At 44.7% G+C, this 26,304-nt stretch overlaps 1 pseudogene; it reads left to right on the top strand.

Moving 5' to 3' along the window:
* The window catches only part of LOC126994360 (fat-like cadherin-related tumor suppressor homolog), a 35,181-nt pseudogene extending 9,331 nt beyond the window's left edge, over positions 1–25,850 (top strand).
* Positions 25,851–26,304: the final 454 nt, after the last annotated feature.

The following is a 26,304-nucleotide window of genomic DNA, read 5'->3' as shown; positions in this document are numbered from 1 at the left end:
GTTCCATGCTACATCTCTTTCTCACTTTGCTTCACTTTCACTTTCACATCTTCTACTGAACCAAATTTTATTTCTAACTTCCCTCTTCCCCTTTTTGACAAGTATTGCCTTACTCCCTCATTGTAAGTCTTGAGTAAGGACAGCAGCCTTTTTGATAAGTATTGCCTTACTCCCTCACCACACCAAAGTCTCTGTTTCTGCTTCCTTCCCGGTGTACTCCAACTTACATCATTTCAGCACATCCCTTGCCATAGTTTACACTGTCAACTCCCAGGTCCTTCTTAACCCGGTAGCAGCAGGGATCATGTTTCTTAATGGTCCCTCCAAGTGAGAAAAATGAGAAAAATCACCCCTCACACAAACCATTTCATAATATATATCAAAGCATTTGTGATCAGATTATGTATCATCTATTTTGGGGGGTTTATATCATGGCACAAATTTGGCCCATCGCTGCTACATGGTAAAGCAACAAATTTGTCCAGTCGCTGCTACACGGTAAAGCCACAAATTTGGCCCATTGCTGCTACACGGTAAAGCCACAATTTCACTTCACGATATTTAACTGACGTCACCAGTGGTAGCCAATGAGATGCCGGCAGCAGCGCCCACGAACCAGTTGGCTGCTTGCCCCCGTCGGATCCAGTCCGCTCTCAGCACGGAGCCAGCCGTGCGGCTTCATGTTCCTTTTTTCTTCACTTTTCCTCATTTGCTTTGGTGCATCGGTAAGTTTATTCTTTCTTTTGAGTGTTTTTTGTGTTTTTGTGATGATTCGGGAGTGATGTCTGTACGATCCAAGGATTGTACTGGGGGTTGTTGTGAGCTCACACTCCCGTTGCAGGTTCAGCCATGGTGGACTGTGCAGTTTCAGAAGATCAGCCAAGGCGGTCTTCATCTAGTTCAGAGAGAAAACGGCCCTGCGGGGATGATGAGAGGCCTGGACACATGAGATAGAAGGGAGCCACATCCTCTAGCCTTCCGAGCTCACTGCATGACCTGCCAGCTGGTGCTCTCCCTTGCCAAGGCAGGGAGGTAAACAATGAGCCGGGCTCGTCCACGGGTGGTGACTTTTGCCGGCTTACGGTTTTGTTGAGTGATCTGGTCAACAAACTTGACAGTGGGGCCCAGCAGGTTCATGCTCCACCTTTGGGTTCTTCTGCCTTTAGTGGTTTTCATGAGCTGTCCGACTCAGAAGTGGATTGTGCGTCGCCTGTGAGCAGGCGGGATCAGCTGATCTCTCCAGACCCTGCACCTGACCCTCTTGATGACTTGGATGGCCTCAGTTCTGCACAGCCGGCTCCTACTGAGGACGACGTGGATTTTTTAAGGGCGCTGGATGATCTGGCCGGCTGCTTCAATGGTGAAGAGCCGAAGGGTGAGGCAGTGTCTGAGTGCCTGGCCTTGATTGTAAACACCAGCCTTAGATGACGCCCTAACACGGACAATGTTAAGGCAATGTGCAGTCGACTACTGGTGGTCCCCAGCAACGTGCCGAACATGACGGTACCTGGGACTAATCCTGCTATCTCCAGGGCTTTGAGTGCTGGGGGTAAGCTCCTTGACACCAGGTTGGCTCATACTAATGCCCTGCTTTTGAAAGCCTTGGTGCCCATCATTCGTTGCATCAGTGATATCAGGGTGAAGGCAGGCAAGCCTATCTCTAGTTATCTGGGTGGTTTCAATGATAGTCTTAGATTGGTTGTCTCGGCCTTCAACTACCTTAACCACCTTCGGCAGGAAGTGACCCGTATCCACGTCCATGACACAGCCTTGGCGGACTTGTGCAAGTGGGACTATGAAGTCGGGAAAGACGCCCTTTTCCCCTTTGATGTCGCCAAGAAATGTGATGAAATTCACAAGACAAAGAGGCTGGGCAGACCTTCCTTTCGTCCTTACAAGTTTGGCAGGTCGCAGGGGTACGACACCAGACAGAGCACTAAGAGGCCTTCCTTCTCCTGCGTTATTCACCTTGTTCAACACATCTGAGAATTTTTTCGGGGGGAAAATTCATTCTTGTCGATCTGGTGGAGATGGTTGACTAAGGATGAGTGGATTTTAAATGTTTTTGGAGGGTTATGTCTTAGAGTTTTACAGTCCTCCTGTACAGTGCTCACTACCTCGTCCCCTTATTTTTCCTCTTGCGGATAAAACTGCCCTGGACAGTGCCTTACTTAGTTTTTTACAGCAGAAAGTTATAGAACCTTGTGGGAATAAGGAAAGATCTTGTTTTTACTCTAATGTCTTCCCTGTTTTTAAGAAAGATGGCACAGCTAGGGTGATTTTGAACTTGAGAGATTTGAACCCTTTTGTCAAATATTTCCACTTCAAAATGGATTTTATTCGGGATGTGATTCACTTGATCCAGAAAAATTGTTACTTTATGACTGTGGACTTTAAGGATGCCTACTTTTCTTTGTCTGTGAAACCTGAGGACAAAAATGGCTCCGGTTTATGTCGAATAATCGGGATTTCCAATTCACTTGTTTGCCTCAGGGCCTTTCTTCTGCTCCTCGCATTTTTACAAAGTTACTGAAACCAGTTTTCCCACACTTGCGGAAACTTGGGATTGCAGTGTCTTGTTACATCGATGACTGCATTTTTCGTGGCTACTTCTGAGGAGGAGTTGATGGATAATGTGAGGTATGCGTTACAGCTGTTTGATGAGCTTGGCTTAACAGTTCAGGTGAAGAAATCAGTCCTAGTTTCCACTCAGGTGGTGGAGTTCCTCGGAATTGTCCTCGAGGTGACTATGACTGCTACCCTGCCACCACGGATGAAAGAGCGCATTAAGAGTCAAGGTGCGTTGTTACTCCGGGGTGACCCCAGCATTCATGACTTGGCTTCTTTTTTAGGTCTTGCCGTGGCCTCAGAGCCGGCGGTGATTTTGGCACCCTTCCAGTACAAATACTTGGAAATTGTCAGGAATGAGAATTTAGTCATTCATAAAGGTGATTACAATGCTATCATTACCTTGGATGCTCATGCCAAGGATTTGGTCTCTTGGTGGATCCACAACGTTGACTCCACATCAAGGTCACTCCTTTTTTGCCCCCCACAGCTGGAATTACAGACTGATGCTTCCCTCACAGGTTGGGGTGCTGTTTTTGAGGGTACAAGGACAGGGGGTCACTGGGCTCAGGTGGAGTTGGATCACATTAACTGTATGGAACTTAAGGCCATTCTCCTTGGGTTAAAATCTCTTTGTAGTCATTGTCACCAGACTCACATCCGCCTGAAGTCAGATAACACCACAGCTGTTGCTTGCTTAGACCGGAAGGGTAGTAAGATTATAAGCCTTAATTCTTTAGTGGAAGACATTTTTGACTGGGCCTTGTCGAGGGGCATCACATTGTCAGCCGAGTATATAAGAGGGGTTGAGAATGTTGCGGCAGACCAGGAATCTAGGATTAAGAACTTTGATACCGAATGGATGTTGAAGCCTCACATCTTTGCCTTGTTGTGTGATACCTTTTATACCCCAGACTTCGACCTTTTTGCTTCGAGAATTAATGCTCAATTACCTACTTTTGCTTCCTGGAAACCAGACACACTTGCAATGCATACTACGCTTTCACCTTTGATTGGACTAATATGGCGCCTTATGCTTTCCCTCCTTTCAGTGTCATTGCTAGGTGTTGCAAAAACTTCAGGAGGAAGGGGCGACTGTGTTAACAGTGCTACCACTTTGGCATACTCAGGTTTGGTTCCCGAAGGCACTCTTGCTGTTGGCAGACACCCTGTTCCTTTTTCCACGGGAGCCACTAATCTTCCCTCAGGATCCGGGTCGCACACATTCCCAGGCACCCAAGTTGAAAATAACAGCAATGCTACTCTCAGGCAATCCTTCAAGAACCTAGGCCTTTCGGATGAGGTTGCCGGATTTCTCCTTCAGTCATGGAGACAGGGTACGCAATGTCAGTATGGGCCACATATCAACGCTTGGGTGTCACTTTGTGTAAGCAGGGAAGTTGATCCTTTTTCGACCATCTTTAGATTTTTTGTTGGATTTCCTACTGCATGAATTTAAAAAGAGACGGGACGAAGTTACAGTACTATGAACACCATTCGTTCTGCCATTTCTTCCGTTGCCACAATAGATGATAAACCTGCGGGTCAGCATCCTTTGGTAAAGAGATTCATGAAGGCAGTTTTTCAAGTAAAACCAGCTTTCCAGTGGCATCACTGTGCCTGGGATCTGGAGTTAATTTTGACCCATATTAGGAGCCATATTGGCCACCGATGCCGACGCTGACCCCAGCAGCGCTCCCTTCACCTGGGAGGTGATCAACCAGCCTGTTGAGAGTCGTGCCTTCACCCTGGACCAGGATGGCTCACTGAGGCTGGCCACCAATAAATTGAACCACAAGGTAACGCTCAATATTTTGTAACGCATTTAATCCAGTAAAACCATCAGGTGGTCTGAGTGCTCAAGGAAGTATGCATTTTTAATTAAGCTCCACAGATAGTGAGAGTAATACATGAGTGCCATTCTTCAGTCCCTGTTTCCTCTTCTTCACTAGGTCCAGGATCAGTACGTGGTGCAGGTGCGAGTGTGGGAGAGCGGCTCGCCACCACTCCACGCCAACACCCAAGTTACCGTCAGTGTGGTGGAGGAGTCCCGCTTCCCGCCAACACTCTTCCCGCTTAAAACCGTGGTCATCAGTTTCCGCAGTGCCTTTCCCAGAGGCATCATCGGGCGGGTCACTGCACTGGACCAAGACCCCTACGACACCCTGCAGTACTATATGGCGCCCTACCCAGAGGAAGTCAGCTCCATCAAGTACTTTGACATTGACAGTGAGGACGGCACTCTGGTGGCACTGACGCCTCTTGATGCCGGTAACTACAGCGTCAACGTCAGTGTGTCGGACGGCAGGTATCACCGCACCGTGCAGGCTTCCATCGAGGTCTCCGTGGTCACTGAGGAAATGGTTGAAAATGCCGTCATCATTCGCCTGGGTCCTCTGTCCTCCGATGAATTTCTCTCCAGGTATCAGAAATATTTCCTCAAAGCTATTGCCATAGAGCTGTTGGTTCAGGAGCATTCTGTGGTCCTGGTCAGCCTGCAGCCAGCCCTCGTACACTCACACTCTTTAGATAAGATAGATTACATTCCACAACGTTCCAAGAGAGACATACAGAGGAGTCTTGACGTTCTGATAGTTGTGAGACTCTTTGAAATCTACATGACAAGAGAACATCTGCTGCTGAAGCTAAAAGAAAAACAAGTTGACATAAAAGAAAAGCTTGGCTTGCCCTTCATGGACATCATGGAGTCCCTGTGTGTGTCTGGCTCAGAGTGCGGTGGCCATGGGGACTGTATAGACGTGGTGGAAATCAACAATGATGTGGCCATGCCCTTCAACACACAGCTGTCTAGTCTGGTTGCTTCAAGATTTACCCAGAAAGTTTGCTGTGTGTGTGACCAAGGGTATGGAGGCCAGAACTGCACTACTTTAGTCAATGCCTGTGGGCACCGACCCTGTGCTGAGTATGAGGAGTGTGCGCCCACCAACACCAGCAGCCGAGGCTACACGTGCCAGTGCCCTGCCGGCAGAGCAGGACCTTCGTGCCGAATGGACCTGACAAAGTGCTGCAGCCCTGCGTGCCACTACCCACTGAGGCCTCTCTCCTTCAGGGGAAAGAGCTATGCCCAGTACAGCATAGCTCAGCAAGGTAAGAGCAGCTCACTTATGCTGAGTGCCTTCACGCGCACCAGACACCCGGTGGGAACGCTGGTCTTTGCTGCCGGGGACGTGGACTACAGCGTGCTGGAGGTGGCCGGCGGACATGTGCAGTACCGCTGGGACTGTGGCAGCGGGGAAGGGCTGGTCAGGGTGTCCACGGTGAGGGTCGACAATGATGCGTGGCACTTCATCAACCTGACCAGAGACGGCACCATATCAACACTGTGTGGACCGTGTGGACCGTGTGGACGGCGAGGTGAGTTCAGGAGCGGCGCCGGGTGCTAATGACATTCTGAACATGGATTCAAACTTCATGTATCTCGGTGCTACCCTCAGCAGTGAACCAGAGTCAGGCATGTCTTCCTATTCCCATAGCAGCCGGGGATTTGTGGGTTGCCTCGATCAGATCATTATTGACGGCACCGAGCTTCCCGTGTCAATAACAGGGACGGCCTCTGGAGGCACGGTGCTCACGCGCCTGGCCAACGTGGAGCTCCAGTGTCCAGGTGTGCTGCCCCTGGCCGGCGTGTGTGGCTCCTACCCTTGCCAGAACGCTGGGACATGCATAGAAAATGAAGGTTCTTATAAGTGTAATTGCCCTCCACGCTTTACCGGAGCACAGTGCCAGGTGGACACGGCTTCCTGCTCCTCCTCACCCTGTCTTAATGGAGGCAAATGTATTGTTGTTGTAATGTGTATATTATAATGTACATGTGTATGTATGAATGTACGTGTGGCGACACCCGGTCGGTGTCGCACAACAGGATGTCTAACAACACGTCGTGCTTTTGGCCGTGGGAAGCTGTGATGAACTGACACTAGTATCAGCAAATGATGACTTTCATCAACAGTCATCAACCGGAACCCACACCCTTCCGGACGAACTACAAGCAAATAAAACGGGCGAACAACGCGGAGAAGGGAGAGAAGACGGGTGACGGGCAGGCGAGCGGTGCTCTGCCGCCCCGCGCCCTGCAGCGGTGTGGCTGTCTCTGATTTCGTGCGTCTCGCTCACGTAAACTGTATACCTTATGTAGTACAACTGTTAATATAGTTAAAATACATTTGGTATTTGTATTAACCTGAGAGAGAGAACAAAAGCGAACTAAAGTGAACTTATAACGGCTACCGCTCGGCCACACATCACTTAACGAAAAAGGCTATTGTGTTATCTCACCTTACTACAATCAACTTGTGAAAGCAGGCAACGGTATACCGGACCTCACGTGAGATAACAGTTCGCGCCTTAATCAAAAACACAAAAAAAACAGCTAACAAAAAGGCTAACAAAAATGGTGAACAGCGGTTTACGGACCTCTCCGAAGTGTTCTATAGGTGTTATCTCTAATATAACATAACATAAAATGCATGGTGGCTGGTGGCCGCCTCGTTGTTAACCACGTAAAAAAAAAAGTAACGCTCAAAAGTTTTTAACATAAATGATGTGCAGCGTGGTTACGAGCTACTCCGAATTGTTATATCTCTCTCTCAAACGTAGCTTCAGTGACAGTGTGTGGGGGCAGTGAACGGTATCGGACACAGCAAGCATACGCTGACGTCAGCGCGCGGCTTTTCCTGCCCTAGTGAGTCGAGTCAGCACACAGCCGCACCCGAGAGCACACCCCGCCCCGCCCCGCACCTCCACACAGCCCGCGCGCCCCGCCTCGCACCTCCACACAACCAAGTTTCCTTGGAGGTGTCCAGGCATTTGTTTCTTCCTACGACACAACTCGTCGTAGGTGCGCACTTATCTTCGCCAGGCAACTCGGACCTTTGAGGGTGACTGGTGGGCGTATATTGTCTGCCCGCCGCCCCTCCCACCACCGCTACCAGACGGGGGACGGTAGACCCTGCCACCCCTGCAGCCCTGCCCTTGCCACCGGCGAGGCGAAGGACGCGAGCGTGCTGAGTAGTGGGGTATCGAGTTGCTGTCTTCGAGGTTTTTAACACATTATAGCTGACACTCATTGATACGGTTTCAGTAATTACACCACTTGTAACATTATTTCAGGTGAATTACTATTATTATGTTCACGTGTTTAGGCGTGTGGGGGCGTATCTAATCTATTAGATTTTTCAGCTGTTGATTTTTCTGGCGTGTGGATGTTTAATATTTTTCTTGAGTAACATGGTTACGCATTTTATGTATAATCATTCATTTTCTTTTCTCCTTTCTTTTGTGTGTTTTATTGCACAGTGGAGAAGTTATGTCTTGCTAAGCCTCACTCATTATTCTTTTTCCTCTTTTATTATGCATTTTAAAAGCATAGGGGAGGAGTGAGCATATACTTAGCGGTGAATGATTATTACTTTACTTATTTTTGCAGCAATATTTTTTTTCTTTTACCATTTTACTCCTCATTTTACTAGTAACTCTTTTTAATGGCAGAGAAACCTGACCAGAGGAGCATGAGGGGTGGGTAGAGATAAAGAACAGTGCCGTCAAGGATAACGGTAACTGTTCTCATGTAAGGAGTGTAGCATTCTTCAAAGGGTGCTTGCTCCTCCTACGCTGCATGTGCAACCAAGAGGTATTTACTTACCTTACTAATCCCACAATGGCTTCTGCCTCTAATTACCCACTAACAGCAACAGCAGTTAGGCCTTTCGCAGGGTAGCAAGGGAGGCAGATTATTCGGCCAGGGACTTCTTGTTTCAAAGTGAGATTGTCATGGACATTTCATTCGTGTCAAATCCGGGAGATTAAATATCTCTCAGCCGCTCGAAGGTCAATCCCGGGAACGGGCGCAGGGCCCTCATAAACAGGAGCGCGTTCACTGGACGGAAGGATTATGATGCGTTTCGGTCACTTTTTCTTGAAACATTTGGGGAAGATGGGCAATGGGCAAGGGTATAAATTTTGCTGTGGACACTGTGCAAACCAGGCCTTTTTAATAGGCAAGTGGACGCCTATAGGCTATCTACTGATTTGATCTCGTGTTTTAAACAGGGAAACTAGACAGATGGAGAAACCATTTCTGTAGCTAATGCTAGATTATTACTAGAGTTCCTTATGTACATGATTGTCCTTAAAGTTCCTCTTCGAAGGAGTGCAGTATCCCTTGACTACAGCCCCACTGGCAACCTACACGGTTTTATCAGCCAACTTTTATGGCATTTAAAATAATTTTGGGTCCTTTTTGAAGCTTCGTTTCCCGTCGACACGTTCGTCGGGGAGGGGGCCTTCGCGACCCTCTGACCTAAACCTTTTGGGTGTCACCAGCGGTAATCAAAATTCCTTGGTGTGTCTTTTTTTACCCGTGGTTTAGGCAGAAATAGTCAGATAAATTGGTGGTTGGAAATTTGAGCTTTACGATTTTTTTTTGCACAGAATGGTGCATAGTGATCGTCTCCAAAGACTAGCGCCGGCTTGAGGTTCAGCCTGACGCTGCTTTGTGTATCTTTCCACCACAAGACTATAACCTGCATCCTCGCATCTACTAATTTATGTTTGGTTCCTAAGCTTTTGCCTGCATCTTTTTCGTGCGAGAAGGGGAGTGCTTGAGTAATACTTTTCACTCTAACCCACTATTTTCTTTTATTGCTGAGTTGAAGCAAGGCAGTCAGTCTTCTTAATTCAATTGGAGCCGTAATAACCGAGGGTGTAGACTAACATAGGGATAGGTACAATTTAACCTTGAACCTCATGTGCTTCTGCTTAAAACAGACTTTTTCTCTACACTAACAGATTTAACTTGAGCAGATGCTGTCCCTAGCTTTTATCGTAACCAGCATGTGAATATCTGTAAGCTTTGGAAGTAAGCAGACAAGTCTTACTTACCCTTACTTGACATACCACTGTTACCCGTTACGGGAATTATTATTGGCGTCACAGATGTCAGTCATCCACGTTCGTTACGAGCGGAGGATAGGTGGAAATTTGTCTTTTTAATTTGATTTTTATTAATGCTGGAATTACTTTAATCAATTATGCTGGAATTGTATATTTCAATGAGATTTGTTACAACAGTGATTTCACAACTTAGTGACAGGATTTTCTTTTATAGTACTGTAGACCTGAAAAACGGAGTATTAGGAGTTAGTGGTGCTGACTGCCGATGGTTCTAAGGTTCTCCAGACTTGTCCTTGTTATCACAATGTAACTATTGGGAGACTATACGGATAACATTACCTCTTTTCACACAACCTAATCTATTGTTGTAAACCCCACCCCTCTCGAAGGCGTGCCGAGGGTAACGACACTGGCAATTAATTGTCACGCAACGGATGAGTGTTTCTCTGCGACAGTTTTGTGTTCAGGTGTGACTCGAAGGTTCAGTGTGTAGCAGATCTTCTTCAAGGATTGTTCCTTTTTCTTTTTACTATTCCAAATAGCTCCATTACCATGTATCCTAATGACAGTTTAGTCAATTTAATTTTTCTAGGATGTATCATGTAAATAATTTTTCGAGCTATTATTTTGTTTTCTCGGAATAGTACTGAGCTTCCATGTCCACGACTCTAGCCCTGTTTATCTCGCCCTGCATGTACTTTGCCCATTTCTTGTTACTTCCATGATTATTTTTAATTATCATTGGCATTTCCCGATGACGCATCGTTAGGCGGGCTCTGATTTGTATATATATATATATATATATATATATATATATATATATATATTTTTTAATGCAATAACAGGACCTCGTTTAACTAGTACACATTGTGCGACTGTAACATGGGTAGGTACACTGCTTTTAAAGGTCGGGTGAGTCGCGAGGTCGCGACTTTTAGAGAACCGAGCGATGTAATGTGTATATTATAATGTACATGTGTATGTATGACTGTACGTGTGGCGACACCCGGTCGGTGTCGCACAACAGGATGTCTAACAACACGTCGTGCTTTTGGCCGTGGGAAGCTGTGATGAACTGACACTAGGATCAGCAAATGATGACTTTCATCAACAGTCATCAACCGGAACCCACACCCTTCCGGACGAACTACAAGCAAATAAAACGGGCGAACAACGCGGAGAAGGGAGAGAAGACGGGTGACGGGCAGGCGAGCGGTGCTCTGCCGCCCCGCGCCCTGCAGCGGTGTGGCTGTCTCTGATTTCGTGCGTCTCGCTCACGTAAACTGTAAACCTTATGTAGTACAACTGTTAATATAGTTAAAATACATTTGGTATTTGTATTAACCTGAGAGAGAGAACAAAAGTGAACTAAAGTGAACTTATAACGGCTACCGCTCGGCCACACATCACTTAACGAAAAAGGCTATTGTGTTATCTCACCTTACTACAATCAACTTGTGAAAGCAGGCAACGGTATACCGGACCTCACGTGAGATAACAGTTCGCGCCTTAATCAAAAACACAAAAAAAAACAGCTAACAAAAAGGCTAACATTGTTGGCCACACCTATAAGTGTCAATGTCATCAAAACTGAGTGGAAAACGTTGTGAATATGGCATTTTCTGCAACCCAAACCCTTGTCAGAATGGCGGTCGCTGTGAGGAGGGTACCGATGGGCCTATATGCAAGTGCCAACACTTTACCAGTGCAATGTGCCAGCTGGACATTGATGAGTGTACCCGCAACCCTTGCCAGAGCGGGGGAACCTGCCTCAACTTCTTTGGTGGGTTCAAGTGCATATGTTCCTCCAATGTTACCGATGAATACTGCACAGAGGCCGTTAGGAAGCCTGAAGAGCCGTCCTCCTCCCTGAACATCACCCTGGAGGAGCTGCTGTGCATCCTGGCCGTGTTCCTGGGGTGCGTGATGGCCGTGCTGCTGCTGGGGGCCTGGCAGCGGTGGCGGTGGAGCCACAAGCGTCACCAGCAGAACAACCGCGTCAAGCTCACGGACCACCACGTGAAGAACGACCTCAAGGCGAATGACGCACCCAAAAGAAACTCCAAAATCTGCAATGTGGAGGCAGACCAGGTAAGACAGACACTGGTACATGTTAGTTTTAGCAGACTCACTTCCTTGACATCAAGTTACAGGCTGCAGTTTGAATGTTTTCAGTCCATATTTCATTTTGTGGATGTTGTTGAGCCTCTGTGTGCTACGGTGTCAGAGTCTTAGATGTTTTGTTTCTTACAGACTTTTGAGTTGTTTTCTTTTTGTTGCCTTGGTGCCACACAGCAGGGGCCGCCGCTGCCCCCCCGCCTGGCCTCCTACACCCCCAGCGGCAACGACTCCGCCATTCTCAACACCCTCAAGCACCTGGCGGACCTCTCTGCTGCGGGACACGAGAGTCTTGAGCTGGAGACACTTTCACGATGCACCCACGAGTTCCTCCACAGCCTTAAAAAGCCCGTGGTCATGCCGCCCAACCTCTCCCCTCCGCCGCCCTCCAACAGTGACTCCGACTCTCTCCACAAGTCCTGGGACCACCACAACAACCTCAACGACTCCTATGTACTTCATGCCCATCAAGGGTGAGTCAAATAGCTCTGTAAATAGAGCAATATATGGAGCAGGGGGTCCCAACCATTGTTTACCCATAACCCCATTTTCCATGCCTCCTGTCATTCATCTCCCCTCGCTGCTCAGGCTTCCACAATTACATTTTAGCGTCCACACTTTGAAAACTTATTAATAAACTTGTATGTGGTATATTAGGCAGAAGTAAATAGCTGGAATAAAAAAGCACATTATAGAACACACCTCCCTTCATACATCTCCCCTCGCTGCTCAGGCTTCCACAATTACATTTTAGCGTCCACACTTTGAAAACTTGTTAATAAACTTGTATGTGGTATATTAGGCAGAAGTAAATGGCTGGAATAAAAAAACACGTTATAGAACACACCTCCCTTCATACATCTCCCCTCGCTGCTCAGGCTTCCACAATTACATTTTAGCGTCCACACTTTGAAAACTTGTTAATAAACTTGTATGTGGTATATTAGGCCGAGGTAAATAGCAGGAATAAAAAAGGACAGAGAAGAACATATGGAGCCTCTAGTGAATTGAAGCCTAATGCAATGGATAGGATTTTACTGAGATTTATTTTCTTGGTTACCCTCTGTCTCCCAGTTGCCAATAAATGAATAAATAAATAAATAAGAAAATAGAAAATAAATAAATATTGCCCAACAGAAAAGATCAAATTAGCACACTTGGGACGATTTACACCAAGTTGAGAACCCCTGATATAGAGTTTATACATACAAACATGCATATGCATAACCTAACATAACCTCAGTACTATTAATCCAATACTGAAACTTTAATGTCAAGTCATGAGGTAAGATTTCAGCACTGCATTAACAGTACTGACTCTACTGAGGTTATTAAGACGTACAGTAAAAGTTCGCTCAGCCTGTTTGGAGGTGAGCAGCCCGGTGGTGGATGATCGATGTGCCAGACTGTTGGGTGGTACTTACATGCATGAGCAGTTAAAGGCTGCCACAGAGTATTAACTGCTTGACTGCAGATTTCCTACAAGAAGACATCACCAAGCTACAGGAATGGAACAAAAAGTGGCTGCTACAATTCAGTGAAGAAAAATGTAAAGTCATGCACCTTGGGAGGGGAAGCATATCAATACCACATGGGAAACACTCCACTATCCACCACAGAGGCAGAGAAAGACCTGGGACTATATGTTACCAAATGAAGGGATATCCAGCACACCGATACCATATGGGAAATACTCCACTATCCACCACAGAGCCAGAGAAAGACCTGGGACTATATGTTACCAAATGAAGGGATATCCAGCACACCGATACCATATGGGGAATACTCCACTATCCACCACAGAGCCAGAGAAAGACCTGGAACTATATGTTACCAAATGAAGGGATATCCAGCACACCGATACCATATGGGAGATACTCCACTATCCACCTCAGAGTCAGAGAAAGACCTGGGACTATATGTTACCAGGCTACCAATGAAGGGATATTCAGCACACCAATACCACATGGGAAACACTCCACTATCCACCACAGAGCCAGAGAAAGACCTGGGACTGTATGTTACCAGGCTACCAATGAAGGGATATCCAGCACACCAATACCACATGGGAAACACTCCACTATCCACCACAGAGGCAGAGAAAGACCTGGGACCATATGTCACCAGGCTACCAGTGAAGGGATGTATATGATACCAGGCAACCAGTGAGGGCAAAATCTGTGCCAATCGCAGCGGACAGGTTAAGACACCTCTCCACTTCAAATTGACTTCTCCTTTGGCCTCTCGTTCTGCTTTCATTTGCTAAAGCAGCGTATAGCAAGCTTTTTTGTTGCTCTTTTTGTATTTTTACCCTTGTGCTGCCTCCTTTGTAAAAAAATCCTATTGTCATCTGCTCCCTCGCTTCCAATGAGGTGCTGTACCGTGCTGAGTTCTGAGGTACTGTACAGTTTTGTATGGCAGGGTGGGAATGAATGAGTGCTGTGATGGAAGAGGAGGGGAAGGAGGGTGTAAGAGAGGTGACAGGAGAGGGAGGTACATGATTGATGGGAAGCAGCTGCCTGAATGAAGTGATTTTTGGCCTTAGGAAAGTCAGGCAAGGTTACTAAATTGCCCTTATTAATCCCTATAACCCAACTGAGAACTTATAATAAATCACCTCACAGTCTACGGCTTTCCGGAATATGTAAGTTAAGGTTTTTTTAGTCACCCTGTACAAGTGAAGCGATTTTAAGCTCTCATTAAGTCAGGCAAGGTTACTAAATTGCCCTTATTCATCCCTGTAACCCATCTGAGAACTCCTAATAAAGCACCTCATAGTCTAGGGCTTTCCAGAGAATATACCTAAGCTTTTTAATCTTACTCCATACGAGTTAAGTGAATTTGGCTTTCGTTAAGTCTGGCAAGGTTACTAAATTGCCAATATTCATCCCTATAACCCATTTGGAAACTTCTAATAAATCACCTCACAGTCTACGGCTTTCCAGAGAATATAAGCCTTTTAATCTCACCCCATACGAGTTAAGTGATTTTGGGCTTTCAATAAGTCAGGCAAGGTTACTAAATTGCCTTTATTCATCCCTATAACCCATCTGAGAATTTATAATAAATCACCTCACAGTCTACAGCTTTCCAGAGAATGTTTTTTTTTTTTTTTTTTTTTTTTTACCCCGTACAAGTGAAGTGAATTTGGCTTTCGTTAAGTCAGGCAAGGTTACTAAATTGCCTTTATTCATCCCTATAACCCATCTGAGAATTTATAATAAATCACCTCACAGTCTATACAGCTCTCTGGAGAATATAATTTGAGGGTTTATAGTCACCTCATATGAGTGAAGTAAATTTGGCTTTCAGTAATTATTAACTCAGTAGCAGCGGGGATCATGTTTTTTAATGGTCCCTCAAAGCGAGAAAAATGAGAAAAAATCATCACTCACACAAACCATTTCATAATATATATCAAAGCATTTGTGATCAGTTTATGTATCATCTATTTTGGGGGGTTTATATCATGGCACAAATTTGGCCCGTCGCTGCTACCAGGTTAATCCCTGTAACCCACCTGAAAACTTATAATAAAGCACCTCACCGTCTACAGTATTCCGGAGAATATGTTGATTTTTTTTTAGTCCCCCCCGTACAAGTGAAGTGAATTAGGCTTTTGGTAAGTCAGGCAAGGTTACTAAATTGCCCTTATTAATCCCTACAACCCATCTGAAAACTTATAATAAAGCACGTCACAGTCTATGGCTTTCCATAATATGTAAGTTAATTTTTTTTTTTTTTTTTTTAGTCATCCTGTACAAGTTAAGTGGTTTTAGGCTTTCATTAAGTCCCTTATTAATCTCTGCAACCCAACTGAGAACTTCTAATCAATCACCTCACAGTCTACGGCTTTCCAGAGAATATAAGCTTTTTAATCTTACCCCATACAAGTTAATTAAGTGATTTTAGGCTTTCATTAAGTCAGAGAAGGTTACTAAATTGCCAATATTCATCCCTGTAGCCCGTCTAAAAACTTATAATAAATCACCTCACAGTCTAGGGCTTTCCGGAGAATATGTTAACCCAGTAGCAGCAGGGATCATGTTTCTTAATGGTCCCTCTAAGCGAGAAAAATGAGAAAAAATCATCACTCACACAAACCATTTCATAATATATATCAAAGCATTTGTGACCAGTGTGTGGATCATCTATTTTGGGGGGTTTAAATCATGGTACAAATTTGGCCCATCACTGCTACACGGTAAAGCCACAAATTTGGCTCGTCACTGCTACACGGTAAAGCCACAAATTTGGCCCGTCGCTGCTACACGGTAAAGCCACAAATTTGGCCCATCACTGCTACACAGTAAAGCCACAAATTTGGCCCATCACTGCTACACGGTAAAGCCACAAATTTGGCCCGTCGCTGCTACACAGTAAAGCCACAAATTTGGCCCATCGCTGCTACATGGTAAAGCCACAAATTTGGCCCATCGCTGCTACATGGTAAAGCCACAAATTTGGCCCATCGCTGCTACACAGTAAAGCCACAAATTTGGCCCATCACTGCTACACAGTAAAGCCACAAATTTGGACCATCGCTGCTACATGGTAAAGCCACAAATTTGGCCCGTCGCTGCTACACAGTAAAGCCACAAATTTGGCCCATCACTGCTACACGGTAAAGCCACAAATTTGGCTCGTCACTGCTACACGGTAAAGCCACAAATTTGGCCCGTCGCTGCTACACGGTAAAGCCACAAATTTGGCCCATCAGTGCTACACGGTAAAGCCACAAATTTGGCCCGTCGCTGCTACACAGTAAAGCCACAAATTTGGCCCATCGCTGCTACACAGTAAAGCCACAAATTTGGCCCATCACTGCTACACGGTAAAGCCACAAATTTGGCCCGTCGCTGCTACACAGTAAAGCCACAAATTTGGCCCATCGCTGCTACATGGTAAAGCCACAAATTTGGCCCATCGCTGCTACATGGTAAAGCCACAAATTTGGCCCATCACTGCTACACAGTAAAGCCACAAATTTGGCCCATCACTGCTACACAGTAAAGCCACAAATTTGGCCCATCGCTGCTACACGGTAAAGCCACAAATTTGGCCCATCACTGCTACACAGTAAAGCCACAAATTTGGCCCATCACTGCTACACAGTAAAGCCACAAATTTGGACCATCGCTGCTACATGGTAAAGCCACAAATTTGGCCCGTCGCTGCTACACAGTAAAGCCACAAATTTGGCCCATCACTGCTACACAGTAAAGCCACAAATTTGGCCCATCACTGCTACACAGTAAAGCCACAAATTTGGCCCGTCGCTGCTACATGGTAAAGCCACAAATTTGGCCCATCACTGCTACACGGTAAAGCCACAAATTTGGCCCATCACTGCTACACAGTAAAGCCACAAATTTGGCCCATCACTGCTACACAGTAAAGCCACAAATTTGGACCATCGCTGCTACATGGTAAAGCCACAAATTTGGCCCGTCGCTGCTACACAGTAAAGCCACAAATTTGGCCCATCACTGCTACACAGTAAAGCCACAAATTTGGCCCATCACTGCTACACAGTAAAGCCACAAATTTGGCCCGTCGCTTCTACATGGTAAAGCCACAAATTTGGCCCATCACTGCTACACAGTAAAGCCACAAATTTGGCTCATCGCTGCTACACAGTAAGGCCACAAATTTGGCCCGTCGCTGCTACCAGGTTAAGTTTTTCAGTCACCCTGTACAGCTCGTTTCTATGTCCTTGGATCACTTTAGTCTCTCCTCTGTACTAATTTAAAGGAACTGTATTCTCTCTTTAATAGGGGCACCAAAATTGAGCAGTCTTATCCAGGAAGGGTCTAACCAGTGGCAAATATACAACTAGGATTACTTCTGCACTGCCAGTTGCTGATGCCCATAGAAATACAGCCCAAGACTATTTTGCATTGAGCTCTTTCAAGTGGAGAGTATCAAGACCCCTATCCACCCAAAATTGACCTCGCTTCTGGCCTCTCGTTTTTTTTTTTTTTCTTTTGTCGAAGCAGTGTACATATAGCAGGCCTTTTTGTTGCTGTTTTTGTTTTTTGACCTTGAGCTGCCTCCCCTGCTGTTTAAAAAAAAAAAATGTGTGGTTCAGGGCAGTAATACAGTTATTTGGGGGTTGAATGTCAGGGCTCACACATACCTAGAGTGAGCAAGACTTGTTTTATTTATTTGTTTTCATGATTTGGTTTCATTATTTGTTTGAACTATTTGGAAGAGCATTTTTTCATACACTTAACCCAGCAGCAGCGGGGATCATGTTTCTTAATGGTCCCTCCAAGCGAAAAAAATGAGAAAAAATTACCCCTCACACAAACCATTTCATAATATATATCAAAGCATTTGTGATCAGATTATGTATCATCTATTTTGGGAGGTTTATATCATGGCACAAATTTGGCCCGTTGCTGCTGCACAGTAAAGCCACAAATTTGGCCCGTCGCTGCTACACAGTAAAGCCACAAAGTTGGCCTGTTGCTGCTGCACAGTAAAGCCACAAATTTGGCCCGTTGCTGCTGCACAGTAAAGCCACAAATTTGGCCCGTCGCTGCTATACAGTAAAGCCACAAATTTGGCCCGTCGCTGCTACACAGTAAAGCCACAAATTTGGCCCGTCGCTGCAGCACAGTAAAGCCACAAATTTGGCCCGTCGCTGCTACCGGGTTAAAATTATCAGCATCTCCATGTTGAACTGCATCATCCATTCACGGGAACACTCGTGCAGTGCATTTAGGTCGCCCTGCAATACCAGTGTCACTGATTAGTCGTCCTATTTATGTGTCATCCGCAAACTTCCTGATGTCACTGGTTGCACTGCAGTCAAGATCATTGATGTAAATAGTAAATAGCAATGGATCTAAAACTAAACCTTGTGGGCTGCCATCAGTAACACACACCCAGTCTGATTTATCTGTGTTTACTTGAACTCTCTGCGTCTTGTCTCTTAGTCACCTCCTGATCCACCCCAAACCTTAACTCTCTGTCCCATGTGCTTTGACTTTATTTAAGTCTTTAATGCTCAACTTAAAGTGAGACACATAAACAACAACTTTTTAGTTAGTTAGTTAGTTAGTTTAGTGAGATGAGATTTACCCTTCGTGAACCCATGCTGGAAGTCAGTAATCTGATTGTATTTGTCTGGGTGGTCATGAATATTTCTAGCTGTAACACACAAATGATTTCCCTACAACTGACTTTAAACTGGTAATTAAACACAGCTTATTTATCCCCCATTGTAAATATTGGTACAACATTGGCCTTTTCCCTAGTGCCAGTACTACCCCCAATGCTGGACGACTTCATAACCATAGTGACCAGTGGTTTGGAAATGTCCAGTCCTCCACAGCAGCTCCCTTACCATTGGAAATAAGTCTTGGCAGGGTCAGTCATTTCCCTCAGGGCACAAGACTTGTTGGCCTCCCTGTGCTCTGCCTCACCAAGAGTTGTCTCTTACAGATACATCCCAGTGAGCAGGGGTGACTTGTGGGGAGTGAGTCATAGGCCCATAGAGCAAAAGTTTGCATGCACAGGGAATGAAGGTAAAAAAAAGGCCTTGATTAATTTTCCTGTTTACTAAAGTGATAGCTAGTAGTTTGACACACAGCCACTTTAGTGATGCCCAGCAGTCCTGCCAAGGTGTGCGTTACAGAAGGCATCAGCTCACCGTTCACTGTTACCTCACAGCCCTGGAGCAGTACAAGGAGCACAGGCAGCTTGATGCTTTAAGTATTTTCCCTTCTTCACTGCATGTGTTTACACATCTGCTGTGGCAACCCTTCTAAGGGAATGCTGAGCAGTAGCTGCCAAAACATATATGGAAATGTCATCATACTAATTTATATTTTCTATGTTCTGCCATGTACACTGCAACACTTCCATGCTTTCAATGGCAGCTGTGATTCTTGCCCTGAGATCGTCAGTGTTTGTCTCCAGAGATTTCTACACTCAACTTTTGATGAATCACCTAAGAAATTAAATGTCAAGTGTGATGTTGGGGAACCTCACTGCCTTAAGAGTGAGATGGCCAGGTCACCAATTTAGGAGTAATTTATTCAAAGGCTTGGGGAGAATTGGGGTCTTTTCCTTTTTTTTGTGTCTCCTCTCATTACTGGCCTGTGTTTATTTGTACTTGAGGCATTGGGTGTGCACCAAACCATGAGGACCAGAACTATATTATAACTTGCAACTTGATCCCCTTTTCCCTGTTGAGTGTTTCCTCTCCTTACTGCACTATTTTATGTGTATCTGAGGCATTGGGTGTGCGTCAGATTGTGAGGACCAGAACTTCATGTGTCCTCATTGTTCTTCAGATGTGGGCTGTGACCTGGTGACCAACCTCGGCAAGACCCACACCTCCTCGGCCCGGCAGTCTCCATTTTCAGACGATTCTTCAGGTATGACATTCTTAACCCGGTAGCAGCGGGAATCAGGTTTCTTAATGGTCCCACCAAGCGAGAAAAATGAGAAAAAATCACCCCTCACACAAACCATTTCATAATATATATCAAAGCGTTTGTGATCAGATTATGTATCATCTATTTTGGGGGTTTATATTATGGCACAAATTTGGCCCGTTGCTGCTACACTGTAAAGCCACAAATTTGGCCCATTGCTGCTACCGGGTTAATGTAGCCCTTCCAGACCCCTCTATTTTATTTCTTTATTTTTTTAGCTTTCTTCTCAATAGGCTTTTCTTTCATCATTACTTTCCTTACCATTATCATCATTACCATTATCATTATTGCCATTTTCCCATCTGTGCTCCTCTCCTATTTCATCCTAATCCCTTTCTTTATCCTCATCTCCCTTCCTTTCCCTCCCCTCCACCTTTTCTCTCCCCTCCCTCCTCCTCCCTTCCTGCTCCTCCTTCATCACTGTCCTTTCCCTCCTCTCCCTCTCCTCCTACCTCTCCATTATCTCCTTCCTTTCCCACCCTTCCTCCACTCCTCCCTCTCACTCCCCTCCTTCCTCCCCCTTCCCTAACTTAGCTACTCCTCAAAAAGTATATCTGCCGTGTTTCAGTCGTCATTTGCCATTTTAAAAATTGACCTGCCATTGATTTCTGAGAATTAAATAATAAGTAAAGAAGAATATTAACTCAGCATTGATAACTTGTGAAGATTAATGGATTTATTTTATTCAAGCCATAAAGTCAATCTTCAGCATGAGAAAGGAGAAAAAGAAATTGGTACCTTACATCTTTTGCACACACACACACACACACACACACACACACACACACACACACACACACACACACACACACACACACACACACACACACACACACACACACACACACACACACACGGCATGGGGAGAGAGATTTTTAAAACTGACTACGGAAAACTTAATGATGCAGTGGGTGACTGAAAATACAAGATACAGGAGTGATGACGAGCCAGCAAGACTGGACCTGGTGCTGACGAAGGGAGTGCACCTGTTAAATGAGTTAAGATATGTGTGTCCCACGGGAAAAAGTGATCATGTAATAATAGAGTTGGAAACCGATGAGGACGTCACTGAGGAAGATGAATCGTATAAAGGAAAAAGGAGAAACTGCAGGAAAGTGGACATAGAAAATCTGAAGAAATATTACAAAAAACTGGACTGGGAAAAGTTAAAAAGAAGAAACGAAGTGCAGGAAAATATTATATTTTCATAGAGGCATATGAGACAGGAGTCAAAAAATGTCCCATTATATAAACCAATAGAAAGAGGAAAGCAAGATTGGTTTAATGCAAGATGTGCAGGCGCAAAGAAAAAAAGGGACAGAGCGTGAAAAAGATTGAAAAGAACCAAAGGAAGAAAGAAGACTTTAAGATAGCAAGAAATGAATATGTGAAAATAAGGAGGGAGGAAGAGAAAGGATATCAACACCATTACTCCCTCTCTTCGCCTCCTATCCACCACTTCATCAGTTTTTTGTTCTTCATTCTCCAAAAAAAATTCTTCTTATCTTCCTCTGATCTTTCCTCATTCCTTTTTTTCACTTCATTTATCATTTATCATTCTTACATCCTCCGTCATATTTCTCCTCACATATATCTGTTTGTATACTTCAGAGTTGTTTAATCTCCACAACCTGTTTAGGATGGTTTCTGTTGTCATTTGGGATCTTAACTTAATCTTTAATGGCCTGTTCTTTCCTTCCTCATACCTTCCCAATCTTGTTATTTCATCTACTTCTACCTCAAACTTTTCCTCTTCTTCAGTATTCAAATTTCTCAATACACTTTTCACCTTATTCTTCTCACAACTTTCCCTCTGAGTCTTCACTGTGTTTTTCTTCTTGTACACCAAACATTACGACATTTTTTCTTATCTGCCATGTCCCTCACCATTGTTTCTGTGTGTGTGTGTGTGTGAGAGAGAGAGAGAGAGAGAGAGAGAGAGAGAGAGAGAGAGAGAGAGAGAGAGAGAGAGAGAGAGAGAGAGAGAGAGAGAGAGAGAGAGAGAGATACACACACACACAGTATGGTATATACATATATAGATATATGTATTTCAGAAAAAAATCTTTCCTTTTTAATCTGTCATGGCGGGAGTTTTGTTTGTGTGATGGCTCAGGGTTGCATCATGTGGTGCCGGCCAGGAGTGCCCATCTCCTGTACTGCACAGAGGTTCCCGGTGGCACGCTGTGCTGCTGCAGCATGGGTCACCCACTGATGGCACTAATAGCATGCCTGCTTAACACTTACTTTTGGTTAATGCACTCTAATGAAAATTATATTAAATTTCAGTCCATGTAGTATTTATTTGGTGCCTGCTTCTAATTTATGATCTGCATAAATTTGATTTTGTCCAAGGAAACACTAAAAGCCTTTCTGTGAGGGGTTTAGGTTCTTCCCCTCACAGCGAGGAGGGAAGTGTGAAGGTTTTGCAGCGTACTCTCACGACAAGACTTTACCCTCAGGAATAACAAACTTCAATTTATATCCTGGCGGGTGCAGAGAGAGGCCAGGCGTCAGGTTCCCCCGCCGTGCCCCCTCTCCCCTGCCCCCACCTCCTGGCTCGCCGGGCCCCAGCACATTTAGACTACCCTCAAGAGGCCACCACAGCTGATAGTGACCACACCAGAAGACTGTTGCATGGCCCTCAGAGCCAGGCCTCTGCCTTGCATGGGCCCTACACAAGGGCTCCCCGTGGCTTTGACAGCCAAAGGGTTTCTGAGAGGCAATGCAGCGCTGTGCCAACACTCACCCGACTGAGTTCGTGTGCTGCTTGAGATAACCAGCCACTGCTGCGAGTCGTCTGAGGCTCAGCTTTGAGTAGCACTTACCATGACAAACTATACAAGTTAACATGGTGATAGTAACGTGCTTTTTTAATATCTTAAGAACACGAGTGCTGTCGTGTTTCATCCCCGTGTAACTTTGTGATCTGTTCCTTCAGCTGCTGCTAACTGATACAGTCTTGTGTTGTGGTTGATGGCCACAGACACTCTTTCATCACACAGCCAAAAGAGCAACAAAGTAATACATAGTTAATATGAAGCTAGTGCTTTTCTTGATTTACCCAATTTTTGATTGATTTTTTGGGTTTACAACTTACAAAATGTTTCATATATATATATATATATATATATATATATATATATATATATATATATATATATATATATATATATATATATATATATATATATATATATATATATATATATATATATATATATATATATATATATATATATATATATATATATATATATATATATATATATATATATATATATATATATATATATATATATATATATGATAACTTTTGAACCTCATCTATAATAATAAATTTGCTCTGTAATTTTAAGTAAGTTTCCCAGGTTGAGAGAAGGGAGAATGCACATTGTAAATATAAGCCTCTGGGACATGACCACTCACGTGTCTTCTGTTTCCCTTGCACGCAGCACCGAGCCAGCAGAAGAAGAAAGGTACCTACCCATACTTTAGTAGTAATATAATTTCCTCCTTTTGTGTGTTTTACAAAAGTCATAAAAGTCTGCAGGAGAATTAGGCTAAATGAGGTGTTGCAACTTTAAGTGCAATAGTCTGTATTAGATTAATATTTTTTTCGCATGGTATCCCATACATCATATTCACCATCTTGTGATGCATGTGGAGAAAGCTCTTGCAGCATCATGGGTCTGGGACTGTCACGTAGAAATCTTTAAAGCACGCTGTGAATACACTGACATACACTGAAGGCTGAGGAATGTGGATCTGTCTCAACAAACCCACATGTGGCTCAGTGTCAGAAAGCTTGGTAATATATGTCTGTGTTTCCTAAAACCTAGGCTACCACTGGGATGACTATGACATGCACGGCCCACACACGCTGGTGGGCTGCGGCAGCGAGGGGGCCACGGCCGCCCCGCCAGACTTGCTGATGCTGAGCCAGGGCACCTCCCTCTTCCACGGAGACGACCCCATGGAGGGAACGCCACTGCTGCTATGTGAGACTTTTTGTGTGTTTGTGGATGTTATTTTCTTTGAGTTATAGCATCTACAATCAGGTTTAAGCAGCTTTCTTCTCCTATACTGTAATTTGTGTCATGAATATATATAAATACTGTTGGCACCAAATCTGCCCTTGTGGGGCTCCTCAGTAGTCTCTCCAAATGAAGTGATTCTCTGGTGCCTGGCAATATATATGTCAGGCCTCTCCTGATTGGCTGGGTTTATCTATGACTTATGATAATGGCCTGGCAATCACACATGCTCTCGTGCCACACATTACTATGATGTTTGTCACAGCTCACCTCTTATACAAGGTAAACAGACTTAGAACTGATTGTAGAACTCGCATAATGCTTGTCAAAATTCGGTAAAACAAAAAATAAATGAATAAATATATATGAAAATTAGTAATGTGATGCAGGCAGTGAGATGTACAGCAGAGGAGCAAGGAGGAGTGAGTGTGTGTGAGGGAAGGAGCTCACCACGGCAGGAAGAGTGAGTAGCAGCTCACCACTAATCCTGTCAACACATGACTAGTATGGTGATGTAGGATATTTGAGAGGTGCAGCAGAGGAGATAACCAAATATAAACATGTACTTCAACCTTGTCACGTGATGGATACATAATTCTTTTGGTCTTTGAGGGAGCGACTTATTGAAGCAGATCAAAGTGTCTGAGCAAGGGTTGTGATGTGCCGAGGCCCTTGAGTGGCGGCACTGTACACCGTGGGAGCCGGTGAGTAATGTAAACGTGGTAGACTGTTCCCGTAGAGTGTACCTCTCCACACCCATGGAGCGGATCACCCGTAACATTGGTTATCATGCAAGCGCTGGAAATCTTGCTGAAAACACTTTTGCTGGTGGATCTGTTGGTGCCAAATATTGCATGGGACTTACTGAGACTATGCTGTCGAACTGTTTTCATTATTACTACTACTACTACTGCTACTACTGTAGTGAAGCCAAATTGGCGAGTCTGTTGTGGTGTTGGCTCCCGCGGGTCCTTTCCTCCCTTCTGCTCTGCCACACAGTTGCAACACCTATCTTTTCCTCCCATATGTTAGCTATAGCTAGCATATATGAAAGGAAAATATAGGTGTTGGGACTGTGTGGCAGAGCAGAGAGGAGGAAAGGACCCGCGGGAGCCAACGCCAAACCAGGCTCGCCAATCTGGTTTTATTATACTCCTACTACTGCTACTACTGGTGCTACTGCTATTTCCACCAATGATATTCAAGCAGTTACTGCACTACTGGCTATCACTACTAGTTCCAGCTCCATGGTAACAATCACCATGACTGTTGACCTGACTGAGTGTGTGTTGTCCCTCCAGGCTCTGTTGCCACACCCCTGCTGAGTGAGGACACCCGGGGCGGTCCAGACGGTAACGAGGACAATGATGATGCTGGTGATAATCCCTGCAGCTTTGAGAAAATACTCCTGGCAAATAATATATCTGTTGCCTCATGCCAAGACCTGACTCTTGATCATTCATCTAAATACAACATTGTCTCGGACCTTGAAGATGACTGTCCAGAGTCAGCCCTGAAGATATCCAACGTGCCTTCTGTCGTCGAGGACGCCAACAGGCTCGGCAGCCCCAGGAGCCGCTGCCCCTTCCACCGCAGAGACTACAGCTGCATGTCAGACCTGTCCTTCCTCTCTGACTTGGAGGAGGAAGGCATTGACGACTCAATGTCTGAACTCCAGGAATTTGACTATGAGCTGCTGGATAGAGTCAGTGAGCCCCTCACACCCACACTGGTGCAGACTTCCCTCTCAGAAGTGTTTCTATAGTCTTGTGATGTGATGACAGCTGCTGCTGGACAAGGAAGCAAAAACTTTTTACCCCACCAACTCCCAGCAGTTTGTTTAACATTAAATTAAATTTGTGGGAAAGATAAAAATGAATTACATGATAGGTAGGTAGATAGATAGATAGATGGATGAATAGATAGGTAGATGTACTGAGAGAAAGAAGAAATTATTAAATATACTTTTATACAAATATATACATAACATACACATTCTGTTCATGTTTCAGACAAACTTGCATTCATGGAAAGATTACTAAAATCTAATTTAGCACAAACTAAATTCATTATTCCGTAAGGAAAAAATGGAACAGGTGTAGTTGCTTTCTATTACTGCATGAAAACCTGGAGTAACCAACAGCACTTCTATAAATTATCTAAAGTATCACAAGCAGTGTGCAACATTTTCTCAAGCCAAGCCTTCACATGTCAGGTCA

This window comes from Eriocheir sinensis, unplaced genomic scaffold (assembly GCF_024679095.1).
Source record: "Eriocheir sinensis breed Jianghai 21 unplaced genomic scaffold, ASM2467909v1 Scaffold78, whole genome shotgun sequence".
NCBI lineage: Eukaryota > Metazoa > Arthropoda > Malacostraca > Decapoda > Varunidae > Eriocheir > Eriocheir sinensis.
Note: the sequence above shows the minus strand (reverse complement) of the source record. Positions and strands in the feature narration are given on the sequence as shown.